Raw genomic sequence first — 14,719 nt, forward strand, 5'->3', positions numbered from 1 at the left:
GCTTCGTACCTCAATACTCAGCACTGGAGATGTTCATTTGTAGAGATCCAGATGTATCTTCCTGCATCTCAGGCTGATTCTGTGGGTGCTCAGAATGGTCTGGTAGATATCCAGCTCGACTCGGACCAGCTGAGAAAGGGTCTCCTACTCCTCCTCCATCTTTTCTCCTTCTTGCTTAAAGTGGTTGCCTTTCTGTTCATAGAGTTTCTGCTACTCTTTTCTTCATTCTCTAGTTGCATTCATCGGTATTCGGAATGGTTTGGTAGCTCTCTCGCTGAATTCCTGGGACCAGACGAACTTTAGGTCTCCTGCTCCTCCGCCATCTTGGAACGCCGAGCTGGAGCTCAACTCCTGTTTTTTTTTGTTTTTGTTTTTTTTTTATAAAGATTTTTATTTATTTATTTGACAGAGATAGAGACAGCTAGCGAGAGAGGGAACACAAGCAGGGGAGCGGGAGAGGAAGAAGCAGGCTCCCAGCAGAGGAGCCTGATGTGGGTCTCAAACCCATAATGCCGGGATCACGCCCTGAGCCGAAGGCAGACGCCCAACCGCTGTGCCACCCAGGTGCCCCCCAACTCCTGTTTTAAACTGGGTTCCTTGCCGAAAGTGATGGCTATTCTGTTCTTAGAGTTGCTGCTATTCTTTTCTTCATTCTCCAGTTGAGTTTGTAGGTGTTCAGAATGGTCTGATAGCTATCTAGCTGCATTCCTGGGACCAGACGAAATTTAAGCCTCCTGCTCCTCCGCCATCTTGGACTCCTCCCCCTGGAAGCTTTTAAACACATTAACTACAAGAAAATAACTTAAAACATAAGCCACACACACAAAAATACCAGAAAAGAGAAGGTCTCCTGTCCTCCTTTTAAAAGGTCATTATAGGGTAGTACTCTTAAACTAGCATGCTGCACAGGCAGATACTAGTAATTGGTCTGTTTAAAAAGCAACATTTGGGGGTGCCTGGGTGGCAAAGTCAGTTAAGTGACCAACTCCTACCTCACGTTGTGGTCTCAGGATCTGGGATCAAGCCCCACATTGGACCCTATGCTTGGCGTGGAGTGTACTTGAGATTCTCTTTCCTTTCTCTCTCTACCCCTCCCCCCACTCTCTCTCTCAAATAAATTAAATTAAATTAAGGAAAAAGCAACATTTGATAAGGCGTGCTGTTTACTGACATCAGCATATTGCTTGAAATATTAGGATAGGGGCGCCTGGGTGGCACAGCGGTTAAGCGTCTGCCTTCACGCTCAGGGCATGATCCCAGCGTTCTGGGATCGAGCCCCACATCAGGCTCCTCTGCTGTAAGCCTGCTTCTTCCTCTCCCACCACCCCTGCTTGTGTTCCCTCTCTCGCTGGCTGTCTCTATCTCTATCGAATAAATAAATAAAATCTTAAAAAAAAAAAAAAGAAATACTAGGATAGCATTCACTTTGTCCAGAATTCTGTCTTTACCAGGATCTGGAAGAGTTCTTTAATTAAAAATTTTATGACAAAAACCAAATATATAAATTAAGACAAAGCCTACATTATGGAATGAAAACTCTATATCATTTACCTTACAATTAACCTATACCTAAATTACAGTCATTGATGAATTTGATACACTGGGGGTGGAAATAAGCCTCCAATTTCTCCTAGGAAACCAATGGGCATCCTAATTCCAATGAGGGCTGATCTGGTCTAATCCAGAGCTCTTCCCACACTGAATAAGGTCTGCTGATCCTTTTCTCTATGCCACATCAATCTGCCATAGAGTCCCATCGTCCAATATAGTACCCATTATATGCATGTGGTTTTGTAAGTTTAACTTAATTAAAATGAAAAATCAGTTTCTCAGTTGAACTAACTACATTTCAAGTACCCAATAGCCACATGTGGCTACTGCATTTGATAGCACAGATAAAGAGCATTTCTAGCATCGTAAAAGTTCTAACGAGGCACTGTCCTAGAATGTTGCTTCCATGTTATTTTTGTGAAAGATTCCTAGCCTTTTCTTCTGTAATTGCTCAATGTGCTAGTGTAACTAATAAATTTATGGTAGAAAATTTGGAACAGGTGAATCTAATAAAATTAAAATCATTTATCTCATACTACCTAGAGATGAATGTAACATTCTGTTGTATTTTCTTCCAGTCTATTTTCTAGGCATGCATAAGCAGAAATAGGTCATACAATTTCACTATATTAGAAATATTTTTCTATGTCATTACTTTTATGACATCGTTTTTAATTGCTGCATATTATTTTATCATATAGATTTTTCTGTATTGTTTATGGTGTTCCAACTTTTCACTACTTCAATTGTGGATTCTGTGGACATTCTTGTAGTTAAATCTTTGCCCTTATCAATTATTGTTTCGTTTGTATATGTTTTGAGAATCAGAACTTCTAAGGCTGGGACTGCTGAGTCAAAGACTATTCCAAGTTTTCAGGCTTTTAATACAAATTGATACCAGAAAATGTATGTAGTACCAATACACACACCCCCTAGCACTGTTTCAAAAAGACCATCTCTGTATCTCCTAGCCATCTCTGGGATTTTTCTATTTTGTGTTCTTTGCCATTGTGGTAAGGGAAAAATTATATTTCATTCACATGTATTTGTATATTTATTTTCATATGTATTTATTTATAACTGAAGCTAAACATCTCCATGTCTTTACCAGTGGTAGTTCTAAGATGATTTGCTTCATGTAATGTGATTGGAGGATGATTTTTGAAAATAAAATATATGCTTAAGTTCTTTATCATAGAGTAATTGACCATATAAGTACTGCCTTATTTCCAGACTCTGTTCTGTTCCATTGATCTATGTGTCTATTTTTGTACCAGTACCATAGTTATTTGATTACTACAACTTTGTAGTGTATCTTGAAATCTGGAATTGTGATGCATCCAGCTTTCTTCTTATTTATCAAGATTGCTTTGGCCATTCAGGGTCTTTTGCGATTCCATACACATTTTAGGATTACTTGTTCTAGTTCTGTGAAAAATGCTGGTGGCATTTTGAAGGTATTGCATTAAATGTATATATTTCTTTGGGTGGTATGGACATTTTAACAATATTCGTTCTTCCAATCCATGAGTATGGAATAGCTTTCCATTTCTTTGTGTCACTTTCAATTTCTTTCATCAATGTTTTATAGTTTTTGGAGTACAGGTATTTTGCTTTCTTGGTTAAGTTCATTCTTAGGTATTTTATTCTTTTTGGTGAAATTGTAAATGGGACTGTTTTCTTAATTTCTCTTTCTGCTACTTCATTGTTAAGTGTACAGAAATGCAACAGATTTCTGTATATTAAGTTTGCATACTGTGATTCTACTGAATTATTTTTCAGTTCTAGCAGTTTTTTGGTGGAGTTTTTAGGGTTTTCTATGTATAGTATCATGTCATCTGCATATATCGAAAGTTTTATTTCTTCCTTACCAATTTGGATGCCTTTTATTTCTTTTTCTTGTCTGATTGCTGTGGCTAGGACTTCCAGTAATATGTTGAATAAAAGTGGTAAGAGTGGATATCCTTGTCTTGTTCCTGATCTTAAAGAAAAAGCTCTGTTTTTTTACAATTGAGTATGATGTTAGCTGTGGTTTTTTCATATATGGCCTTTATTATGTTGAAGTATGTTCCCTCTAAACCTACTTTGTTGCAAGTTTGATGAATGGATGCTGTATTTTGTCCAATGCTTCTTCTGCATATATTGAGATGATTATATGGTTTTCATTCTTTCTCGTGTATGTATCACGTTACATGATTCATGGATCATGAACCACCCTGGCATCCCTGAAATAAATTCCATTTGATCAGGGTGAATGATTTTTTAAAATGTATTGTTGGATTTGAATTGTTAATATTTTGTTGAGGATTTTTGCATTTATGTTCATAAGAGGTATTGGCCTGAATATACAATGGATATACACTGGGGGGAAAGACAGTCTCTTTAATAACTGGTACTGGGAACACTGGACAGCTACATGCAAAAGAATGAAACTGGACCACTTTCTTACACCATACACTAAAATAAACTCAAAATGGATTAAAGTCCTAGATATGAGACCTGAAACCATAAAACTACTAGAACAAAACATAGGCAGTAATTTCTTTGACATCAGCCATAGAAATATTTTTCTAGATATGTCTCCTTAGGGAAAGGAAACAACAGCAAAATTAAACTATGGGGACTACATCAAAATAAAAGGCTTTTTGCCCAGTGAAGGAAACCATCAAGAAAACAAAAAGGTAACCCACTAAGTGGGAGAAGATATTTGCAAATAATATGTCTGATAAGGGGTTAATATCCAAAATATATAAAGAACTTACACAACTCAGCAACAAAAACCCCACAAATAATCCAATTAAAAATGGGCAGAGAACCTCAATAGACATTTGTCCACAGAAGACATACAAATGGCCAACAGACACATGAAAAGATGCTCAGTATCACTAATCTTGAGGGAAGTACAAATCAAAACCACAATGAGATATAACGTTATGCCAGTTGGAATGGCTAGGATAATAAAGACAAGAAATGACAAGTGTTGATAAGTATGTGGAAAAAAAGGAACCCTCGTGCACTGTTGATGGGAATGCAAATTGGTGCAGCCACTATGGAAAACAGTATGGAGGTTCCACAGAAAATTAAAAATAGAATTGTCACATGAGCCAGTAATTCCACTACTGGATATTTACCAGTAATAACGAAAATGAAAACACTAATCTGCAAAGATATATGTACCTTTATGTTTATTGCAGCATTATTTACAGTAGCTAAGATATGGAAATAACTTAATCATCCATCCATAGATGAATGAATAAAGAAGATGTGTTATATATACTATGGAATATTACTCAGCCACAAAAAAGAATGAAATCTTGCCATTTGGAACAACACAGATAGACCTAGAGGGTATACTGGTAAGTGAAATAAGTCATGAGAGAAAGATAAGTACTACACGACTTCACCCACATGTGGAATTTAAGAAACAAAACAAAGGAAAGAGAGACAAACAAAGAAATAGACTCTGAACTACAGAGAACAAACTGGTGGTTACCAGAGGGGAGGTGGGCGAGGGGATGAGTGAACTAGGTGAACGGGATTGAGAGTATACTTACGGTGGGGGGCACAGAGTAATGTATAAAATTTTTGATTCATTACATTATACACCTAAAACTAATATATCACTGTATGTTAATTATATTTCAATCATAAAAGGAATAAATAAAAAATACCACATATGCTTGGTAAAATATTTCCTACCAGGAAAGAATATATGCATCATAAATACATGGCATGGGAAGCTTCTAGATGGGACTCTTTATTCTATCTTTGCTTTTAAATTCGATTAGGTACTTAAAATATTATGTGTTTCACTGCTTTGGAAGCCAAAGATGAATTTTTTTAAAGAAAAAAAATGATAAACATAAAGCTTGAGACATCCTGATTTCACACTTGCTCATATGTGTAACTCTTTTCTCCCCTGAAGTGTTCGTGTTTCTCTCAGAGATGTTTGAGTTTTTATACATCAAGGGTATTAACCCTTTGTTCAAGAAACTGCCACAGGCTTGGTGTTCGCTTCTAAATATAATGTGCAATGTCACAGAAGTGGAGAACGCTTCATAAGCATTGAATGAGTAGGTAAGGATAAAACGAATGGAGCAAACCATGAAGAAAAATGTGACATATCTGGCTGCATAAAAATTTTACTCCTCTATACTTCTCAGTCTTCTTTGCTGGCTCCTCGTCAGTCATCGGCAGAACAGAGAGGGAGGGACATGTAGAGAAGGGTAGAAGAACGCTCAAAACACCTGCCACTTACTCTCTCAGAACAGTTAGAATATGGAAACAGGACCTTAAAACCTTCACCTCATCTACATTGTAAGACCTACCTTTTATACTGACACAGCACGATTATTCCATACAGATATTAATAAACATCATAAGTATCAAAAAGAAGAGAGGAGGAAAGAAAAAGAAAGGAGGAAGGGAGGGAGGAAGGGAGGCAGAGGAGAAAGACATCTAAACCACATTGGCTAAAGAAAGGTGAAGTGGGGGTAGTAATAGGGAGGAAGGATAAGTTTCAGTGTTGCTGCCTAAAAAGGAGATTGTGATTTAATTTTAAGGGCTGCAGAATTTGAATATGACAAGAATGAAACACCAGTATGTCAGAAGTGAGATTCGAACCCATGCCTCCATCCGGAAGCCAGAACCCCAGAGCTTGGGAAGCAAAAACTTGAGTCTGCTGCCTCAGACCGCTCGGAGATCCTGACACACCTGCGAGGAGTGCAGTAGAAACAGGCATTCTAATGACAGCGAGTGAGAGCCTGACTCCTTCCAGAATACCTGCGGTGAAATGAGAGCTCTGAACTGGGCTTGCGGAGTGTAGGAGGCTCAAAGGCGAGTTTGCTGGAAGCCAGAGGCACAGCGCTGAGGGGCGCAGAGCTGAGACCCAGAGCTGCGCCCGCCCCACCAGGTGGGCATTGGGAAATCGCAGACTCTAAATGTGGGGGTGTCCCAGACTCACTCCCAGACCAATTTCTCCTTGCTACCTCTTCGGCACCTACTAAAGATGAGCTTTAAAAATCATTCTTACACTGATAACTCCCACTGTCTACCCACAGTGCCATCCTGTCCTCTGAACTGTAAACCATGGGTCCAACAGCTTCGGAGGAACCACTCAAACACAGCACGCCTAAAAGGGAACTCCTGAGCGTTCCCCTCAAACCAGTTGTCCCCACAGTTGCCCCCATGCTGCAACTCACTTCTAGTTGTTCAGGTCAAAAACCTCAGGTGTCATTTGAGACTCTTCTCCCTCACACACCACGTTGGATCCTTCACCTACCGACTTGGTCTTTAAAATACATCCAAAAATGATTTCTCACCACCCCTCCTGTTATCATCCTAGTCCAAATTACCTTCAAGTCCTACCTGGAAGGTTATAATTGCCCCTTAACTTCTTCCTCTGCTTTAACCTTTGTCTTCTCCCACTTCTCCCACATAGCAACCAGAGCAGTGGTCCCATTAACCCTTAGGCTACAGCATGTCACTCTTATGCTCAAAATTTCGAAGGGCTTCACATCTCACTCAGTGCAAAGGCAGGGAGTAGCAGGGAAGACCCTACATGGCCTGCTCCTACCTCCTGCCTTTCTGATCTCATTGCCCATTGTTTTCCTTTCTGCCAACTGTGCTCAGCCACACTGGTGGCTCTTATTTTGAAGACCTGAAGTGCTCTCTGCCTCAGGGCATTTGCATATGCTATTCTGGTCTCCTAGAAAGTTTTTCTCTTAGATAACTAATTAGGAGAGCTCTCTTCCCTCTCCTCAAATGTTGCCTCCTCAGAGAGGTATATAGCCTATCAACCCCTTGGATCCCTTATTGCTCTGCTCTGCTTTATTTTTCTCTGAAGTACTTACCACCATCAGATATATTATGTAGTTACTTACTTACTTTAAAATTTTGCTTATTGATGGTCTTTGCACATCAGAATGTTGTTTTTTTTTTTTTTTTTTTTTTCCATGACGGCAGGAACTTGGTCTCTTCTTATGGTGATATTCCACCATCTAGAATAGTGCCTTGCTACACAGTTGGTGTTTGCTTAATGAGTACATTTGTATTTCTTCCCTTGTGAATTGCTCAGATCTTTGATTCCTTTTTTTCCCAAGTTTTTAGTGTTTCTCTCACTGGTTTAAAAGATGGATTTACATTTTGGATACATTTACCCTTTGTTGGAGACGTTGTCTCCTAGTTTTGATCTGCATTGAAATTTTATGTACCATATCCTAAACATAAAAATATTTAAATTTTATATTATCATGTGTGTCCATTTCTCTGTTTCATAGTTTCTTCCACTGCTTTTATGCCATACAAAGTCCTTTGCCCACTTCAAATTTAATAAAATAATCACACATTTCCTAGTGAAGTGTTGGACTTTTCACTCTATCTAGGATCTCCTTTGCTGTATGTTGTGACTGACAGTAAGACCGAGGTATGTGAGAACTGACCAGAGCAGGATGAAGAACCCAGAGCTTCTAGAACACACGGTTGGTTGTGAAATTCCAGTGAGCTTGTATTTGGAGGATTTCCTCATCATGGACAAACAAGAAGGTGTTCCCATCTGGGCTACTAAAATTTTCTCCCTCTAAGCTGATCCTGGAAAAGCCATGAAGGTCCTGTTGAAAGACTGATCATGTCCCACTGGTCTCTTCTCACCAGGGATCTGAATGGTCCTGCAAAATGCCTCTTCAGCAACCCAGTTCCTTCCTTTTTCAAGGGGCAGAGCAATACTGTTGGATGGAATACACAGATGCGCAACAAGAATCATGAAGCTACAGTTCTTTTTTTTTTTTTTTAAGATTTTATTTATTTATTTGACAGAGATAGAGACAGCCAGCAAGAGAGGGAACACAAGCAGGGGGAGTGGGAGAGGAAGAAGCAGGCTCATAGCGGAGCAGCCTGATGTGGGGCTCGATCCCAGAACACCGGGATCACGCCCTGAGCCGAAGGTAGACGCTTAACTGCTGTGCCACCCAGGCGCCCCGAAGCTACGGTTCTAACAGAGTGGTTAAAGGTGCTATGCTTTGAATTCCATTCCCAGGTCTAATTGAGGCTCTAGCTTCAAAAGAAAGAAATATCTGTCTTTTGTGCTCTCATTCAGTTCTGAGCTCCTGCCACTAAACAGGATGCTCTGGCTTCAGGCCACCAGCTCCACAGCTTACTATGGACAGTGTCTCTTAACTCACACGGCACTCACAGTCTCTAGCAGGCAATTTTGCCTCCCATCAGATCCTCTCTTCTGTACTGTTGTCTCATTATTCTGTACCTGTATGTTTTATTTCCCCAAAGAGAAACAAAGTGTTTTTTTTTTTTCAATCTAATGCACACTGCTTTTGGAAAACATCAAAAAAACATTACACCTGGCTTCATTTGAGCTAAGATTTCATGCAGCGCATGTGGCAAAGGTGCAAAGACAGGTAGTAACTGCCAGCCAGAAGGTTCTCTGTGTGTCGCTTTTGATTACAAAGATCTCTGATCATACATCAGCCCTTTTAATCACAAGATCACATAAAATCAGTGACCCTCCAAAAAGTGTTGGGTGAGAACACATAGCATAGATAAAAAGGTAAAAAGATAAAATAATTTTATACTTAATATTCTATTTTACAACTTCTTAAGGCAAACCAATAAAATAATGATTTCGTGTTTCCCCGAAACTTTATACTGTATGTGGCTAAGTCACCTTGCATCTATGTATAAACTCTTTTTATATTTTGCTCAAGTGTTTTAAAAAATTAAATTCTAATTTAGTTCAGATTGCAAGTAATTCCCAGACTTTTCAAAACATACAGCCCACATAGAAGGCAAGCTGTGAACTTGCAGGGGGTCTGCTGGATGTCATAATGGATTTGTACGTAAATGAAAATTAATCAGTAAGTGAGCAATAGCTGCAAAGGATAAACATCTAAGGTTAAATGAAAGCAGGAGAATTATTTCACTCAGATTAGAAATAAAGAACAGTCTTGGGAGAGTCATGCAGAGAAATGACCATATTTCTTTTTTTTTCTTTTGCCTTACTGATTGGGTAGAGAAAAAGACGCAGGAATCCCGAGAGCTCATTTGCTCACAAGAGGAGGGCAGGATATGAAGCCATTCCTGGAATCAACCAAAATGGTGGAGAAGGAAGAAAGATGGGGGAAAAGCCTAGGAACTTCTCGAGGGTTCAGGATGAATCAAAAGGGTGTACTTCTTGTGAGACCACAAAAACCAAGACTAGATTAAATTGTGAACCCACAATAAGGGTTGAGGACTGAGATACTTAAAAGTACTTTGGTAGAGAAGGGAAAGAAGCAAACATTTTGAGTTCCCAGTAAGAGCTAGGCACATCCATGGTCTTAGGATGCCAACTCTCTCCTCTTCTGTGTAAGAGGCAGGGAGAAGAGACAGGGCTCGTGCTGCCACTTTCTAGTCATGGACTTTACAGATTTCATTTCTCTGAGCATTGGTTTCACGTCACCTACATTTTTAAAAAAGATCTATTTATTTATTTCAAGTGGGGAGGGAGAGGGAGAAAGAGAATCTCAAGCAGACTCCCTGCAGAGCATGGAGCCCAACAATTTCACAGCCCTGAGATCATGACCTGAGCCTAGATCAAAAGCCAGATGCTTAACCAACTGAGCCATCCAGGCACCCCTCATGTCACTTACTTTTTAGTCATTTATCCATTCATCCAAACATTTATTGATCACATTCACTGTGCCAACCACTGTGCTTGGAACCGAGAATGTAAAGATGAATGCAGATACAGACTCTGGTACCCAGAAGTCTTCAGTTCAGAGGAGGGAAACATGCACTTAGCAGACACGATGGTTAGTGCAACTCTATGAGCCCAGATCATTTATCATGGATGATATTCGAAATACTTAACACTTTGTTAACCTGGGCCTGGTGAGTCAGAAGATGCAGCCAGAGAAAACCAACCCATTGACCCACCATTTTGGCCCTTTCTATGCCTACTGGCTAAATGTCCAACCTGTGTCTCCCACCACAGAGGAGGTCTGCATGATAACTTTTGCTGTAGCAGCAACAACAAGTATGTACTTGGAAATAAAGAAAGGCAAAAATATAAGAAAAATTAAACACTTTTCCACTTGCTTGTCTCAACAGCTCTTCAGTCCCGTCATCATCACCCATAAAAGTAGTAGACAAAAGGTATAATTCTTTCAAAAGAAACAGGGACATTGATATCAGTAGAGAAAAAGAAACTCAAACACCAATTTTCCAACAAACCATAAAACAATATAATACAATGTTGCTGGGTTGCAATTAGGAATAAATTAAAGATGGAGAGCAGCTATTTCAGTTTAGCGCATAGAAGGTCCTAAATAAATGGGGCTATTAATGTCTTTTTACCAGATGAGAAAATTGATACTGAAAGAAGTTAAAGAATTTGTTCAAGGTCCCATGACTAGTTAGTGTTGAAGCCAAAATTTGATATTACTATATCACCATACAGTGGAAAGTTCACAATCTTTCCTTGTGTTCTTTAATTACTCCTCTAAGTTGTAAATTGCAGGTGTAATTGTGTGTTTACCTTAGTTACTATTTACCCTTAGCAATATTGACAAATTCAATGTTGTACACTAAAGGGAGGACTGATATTAGTTATGCTGATATTTGATCCAATTACAAGGCTTTATAGGATGATTGGCTAAGCTGACCACAAGTTCATCACCTGGATGATATCGATCCTACTGGGGCAGCTAATTTAAATTACAAGCATAGGCACCCAGGAGGATGAAAGCAGCCGCTGGGTTGTGAGCCTTGAAAAGTCAAATCTATAAAGTGACAGCAATGGCCCATAGCCTGTGATACAGGCAGGGAGCGTGAAAGTGATTTGTGATTAGAAGAATGGGAGCATAGCCACATAAAACACCTTTATGTGCTCATTTGTACGAGTGCTATGCAAGCCAATTAAGGAATTTTTCCCCACCAAAAAAATGGATAATTGTAGGAGGGGATATTTGCATTGGGAATTTTTGTGTTGAAAAACGTTTCACCAAATATTATTTAGAAGCCATGATAGAATATTTTGCATAGGATTTGTAAAGGTAAAGCACAGTGCACCTGAGCTGAGCTGGCGGTTTGTAGCTCTGTGCCCAAAGAGAGGCTCCAAGAGGGAGCCAGAATTGATGAGAGCAGCGCAACTCACTATTCACACTGCGTGCGTCAGACAGTCTTTTCTGATAGTTAAGATATTATGAAGACACCTGTCAATCTAGGCACTGGAAAAAGTTGAAAACAAAGCAGAGGATCAATTCTTTCCTTATCCACACGTCCATCAGAGAGAGGTCATTCTCTCCTCTGCATCTGAAATAATTCACCGTTGAGCAGAGATAAAACATGCGTAAAGCTTCGCCAAAAAATATCACATTTTCTTTCAGACCAGTTATGAAAAAGAGATACAGGTGAGCTAGGGTGTCTATAATCATGGCTCTTGCTGCTTTGGACACAACTTGGTCTTGATATAATATCTTTGTAGCTATGCAAAACAGTTTACGTTCAAAGACGAGTCAAAGTTAACGTGGAAACTACAGTTTTAGAAATTTGTGGGGTTTTTTCTCCCAAATAAAAAAATCTCTTTATGGTGCATTTTTTTTAATTGAATGGAATGCTAACTTTTTAATCTCTAAACCATATTTTCCTCATCTTCTCAAGAAAGCACTTCAACTATGGAAACAATTCAGTCTTCATGGAGGAACCCACCTGCTGAGTATTCTGATGAAACCTATACAGAAAAGCCAGCATGTAATTATAGATGCACAAATGACCACTTCCCATTAGATGCTTCGTTTGCAGATAGCAACATTTCAATAAAAATACAATCTATTATTTACAATACAGAATGAATCACCCCTTTTGAAAACTAGTTTTATAATAGCAGTCTGGGCCGAGAAATTCATAACCAGTAAATTAGTGATTAAGTGCTAAAATTCATTTCTGTGAATAGTACTGCTTTTAAGAAACCTGAAATTCAACATACATTCCTTTTATAGGACCAGCAGAATAGTTGCTATGTGTGCGATATGCCTATGGCTGAGATGGCTAAATGCCTATGAAGGACTCATGTTTCTCTTCCATGATGTAGAGGAATTACAGGGAAGTGGCTTCCCAACCAGGGACTACATTTCCCAAGGACCCTTTCATCCAGGTGAAGCCAGGAGACTAGTTCTCACCAATGGAAGTGATGTGTGACACTTTCAGGGCAAGGTGACTCAGCAAAGAATGTGTGTTTTTACCTTTTCTGAGAAGATTCTGAGACTTAAGGGCAGCAGTCAGCAAAACATAGGCCGTGGGCCAAATTTAGCCTGCCACTTGTTTTTATAAATAAAGTTTTATTGGAATACAGCCGTGCTTAGCTGCATGTGGCTGCTTTCTATGCTACAACTACAGAGTGGAAGAATTGCAAGTGACCATGTGGCAAAGCCTAAAATATTTACTATCTGACTCTTTAAAGAAAAAGTTTACCAATTCTTGCCATAGGGGGTATTGGAGACCGATTATGGAAGGAGTCTGGGCTCTTGATGAGGATCCTTCCTGGGATTCTGTGATAATAAATATAAATATAAACTTATCTTTGTAATACACCATTGAAGTCCCAGCTCTTTTAGTTTTTTGGCTGTTCCCTTTCACCATAAAATACATAGCTTCTTAAATTTACTCTCCCACACCTGGAAGATTTTGGCATATGTTCAAACTCTCCTTAGTTTACCCATGACAGTAAGGCTACTAGCAGGGCATATGACTATAGCTCTGCATGTTGTATATGAATTCTCCAGCCAGATGGTGTAGCCACGTTTCCTTTGTATTCAGCAGCCTGGCTCTATGTTCAGTGAGGGATGAATGAACCTTGGCTTCTCCTGTAGATGGGGAGTTTCATCCAGAACTGATACAAGGTGCTCTTTAGCTAAATCCCTCCAGATAAAAGTTCAACTCTTCACGGATGGGAATGTCAACACTGGCCACCCAAAGATGTTGAGAAAAAAAGGAGAAAGCCACACAGATTCTCTTTACGTGTTGGTCATCTGTTACTTCTGGTGTGTTTTCTCCCTCCATGTAGGAGTTGATCTTGTAGCATGTAGTTAAAATAATTTGCTTTAAAAATCCATAAAGCAGGGCACCTGGCTGGCTCAGTTGGTGGAGTGCGGAACTCTTGACTTGGGGTCTTGAGTTTGAGCCCCACATTGGGTGTAGAGATTGCTTAAAAAATAAAACCTTAAAAAAATCCATAAAGCATTTCATATTGAAATTCACATGCACTATAAACAATTTGACTGTAAACTCAAGAGGCTGAACTAGAAAACCTTCAAGTTCTTGGATCTGTGATCAAGGTTATTATTTTATTTTTATTTTTAAAGATTTTATTTATTTATTTGAGAGGGAGTGAGTAACAGAGGGAGAGCAGAGCAGGGGCAGAGGGGGAGGAAGCAGACTCCCTGCTGAGCAGGGAGCCCGATGTGGGGCTCTATCCCAGGACCCTGGGATCATGACCTAAGCCAAAGGCAGAAGCTTAACCAACTGAGCCACTCAGGCACCCCAAGGTTATTACTTTATTTTAAATACTAAAGTTAACATAGGAGGAATAAGCATTCAAATAAATAGTTTTTCAGTGCCAAGCATGGTTGGAATTCAGAAGAAAGGTTACAAGAGGAATTGAGACCTACATTGTGGTAAAAGGGAAAGTATTTTTATTTATTATTATTTTTCTTTTTTTAAATTTTAAGTAGGCTTCACATGCAGTGTGGGGCTAGAACTCATGACGCAGAGATCTAGAGTCACATGCTCCACTGACTGAGCCAGCCAGGCGCCCCCCAAAGGAAAGTATTTTAAAATATAGATGGGCATGACTTATTTGAGATAACTGTGAGAGAATCAGTTTAAAATATCTACATAGTGTTTCTGGAAAATCACGCATTTTGATTTAAAATTTTAAAAATTGATGATCTAATGGTAATCATACAGAGCTTTGTTTTTATTAAATTATTTTGATTCAATATTTGGGAAGATAGATCCCATCAACAGGAAGTATCCCAAACACTCCTTGTTTTTTCTTTGCAAGTTGGTTGAATATTCACTTGTTCACTTACTCCTTTGTTTGTATCATTCATCCAACGAACATTCATTAAGTGCCTATGGAGCATCCTCAATGCTCTGGGATCTGAGTATTGCCTACCAC

At 39.2% G+C, this 14,719-nt stretch overlaps 1 protein-coding gene across 2 annotated transcripts in view; it reads right to left on the minus strand.

Moving 5' to 3' along the window:
- The window catches only part of LHFPL3 (LHFPL tetraspan subfamily member 3), a 554,295-nt gene that overhangs the window by 210,951 nt on the left and 328,625 nt on the right, over positions 1-14,719 (minus strand). The window lies entirely within an intron of this gene.

The sequence above is a fragment of the Ailuropoda melanoleuca genome, chromosome 1 (assembly GCF_002007445.2).
Source record: "Ailuropoda melanoleuca isolate Jingjing chromosome 1, ASM200744v2, whole genome shotgun sequence".
Classification (NCBI taxonomy): Eukaryota; Metazoa; Chordata; class Mammalia; order Carnivora; family Ursidae; genus Ailuropoda; species Ailuropoda melanoleuca.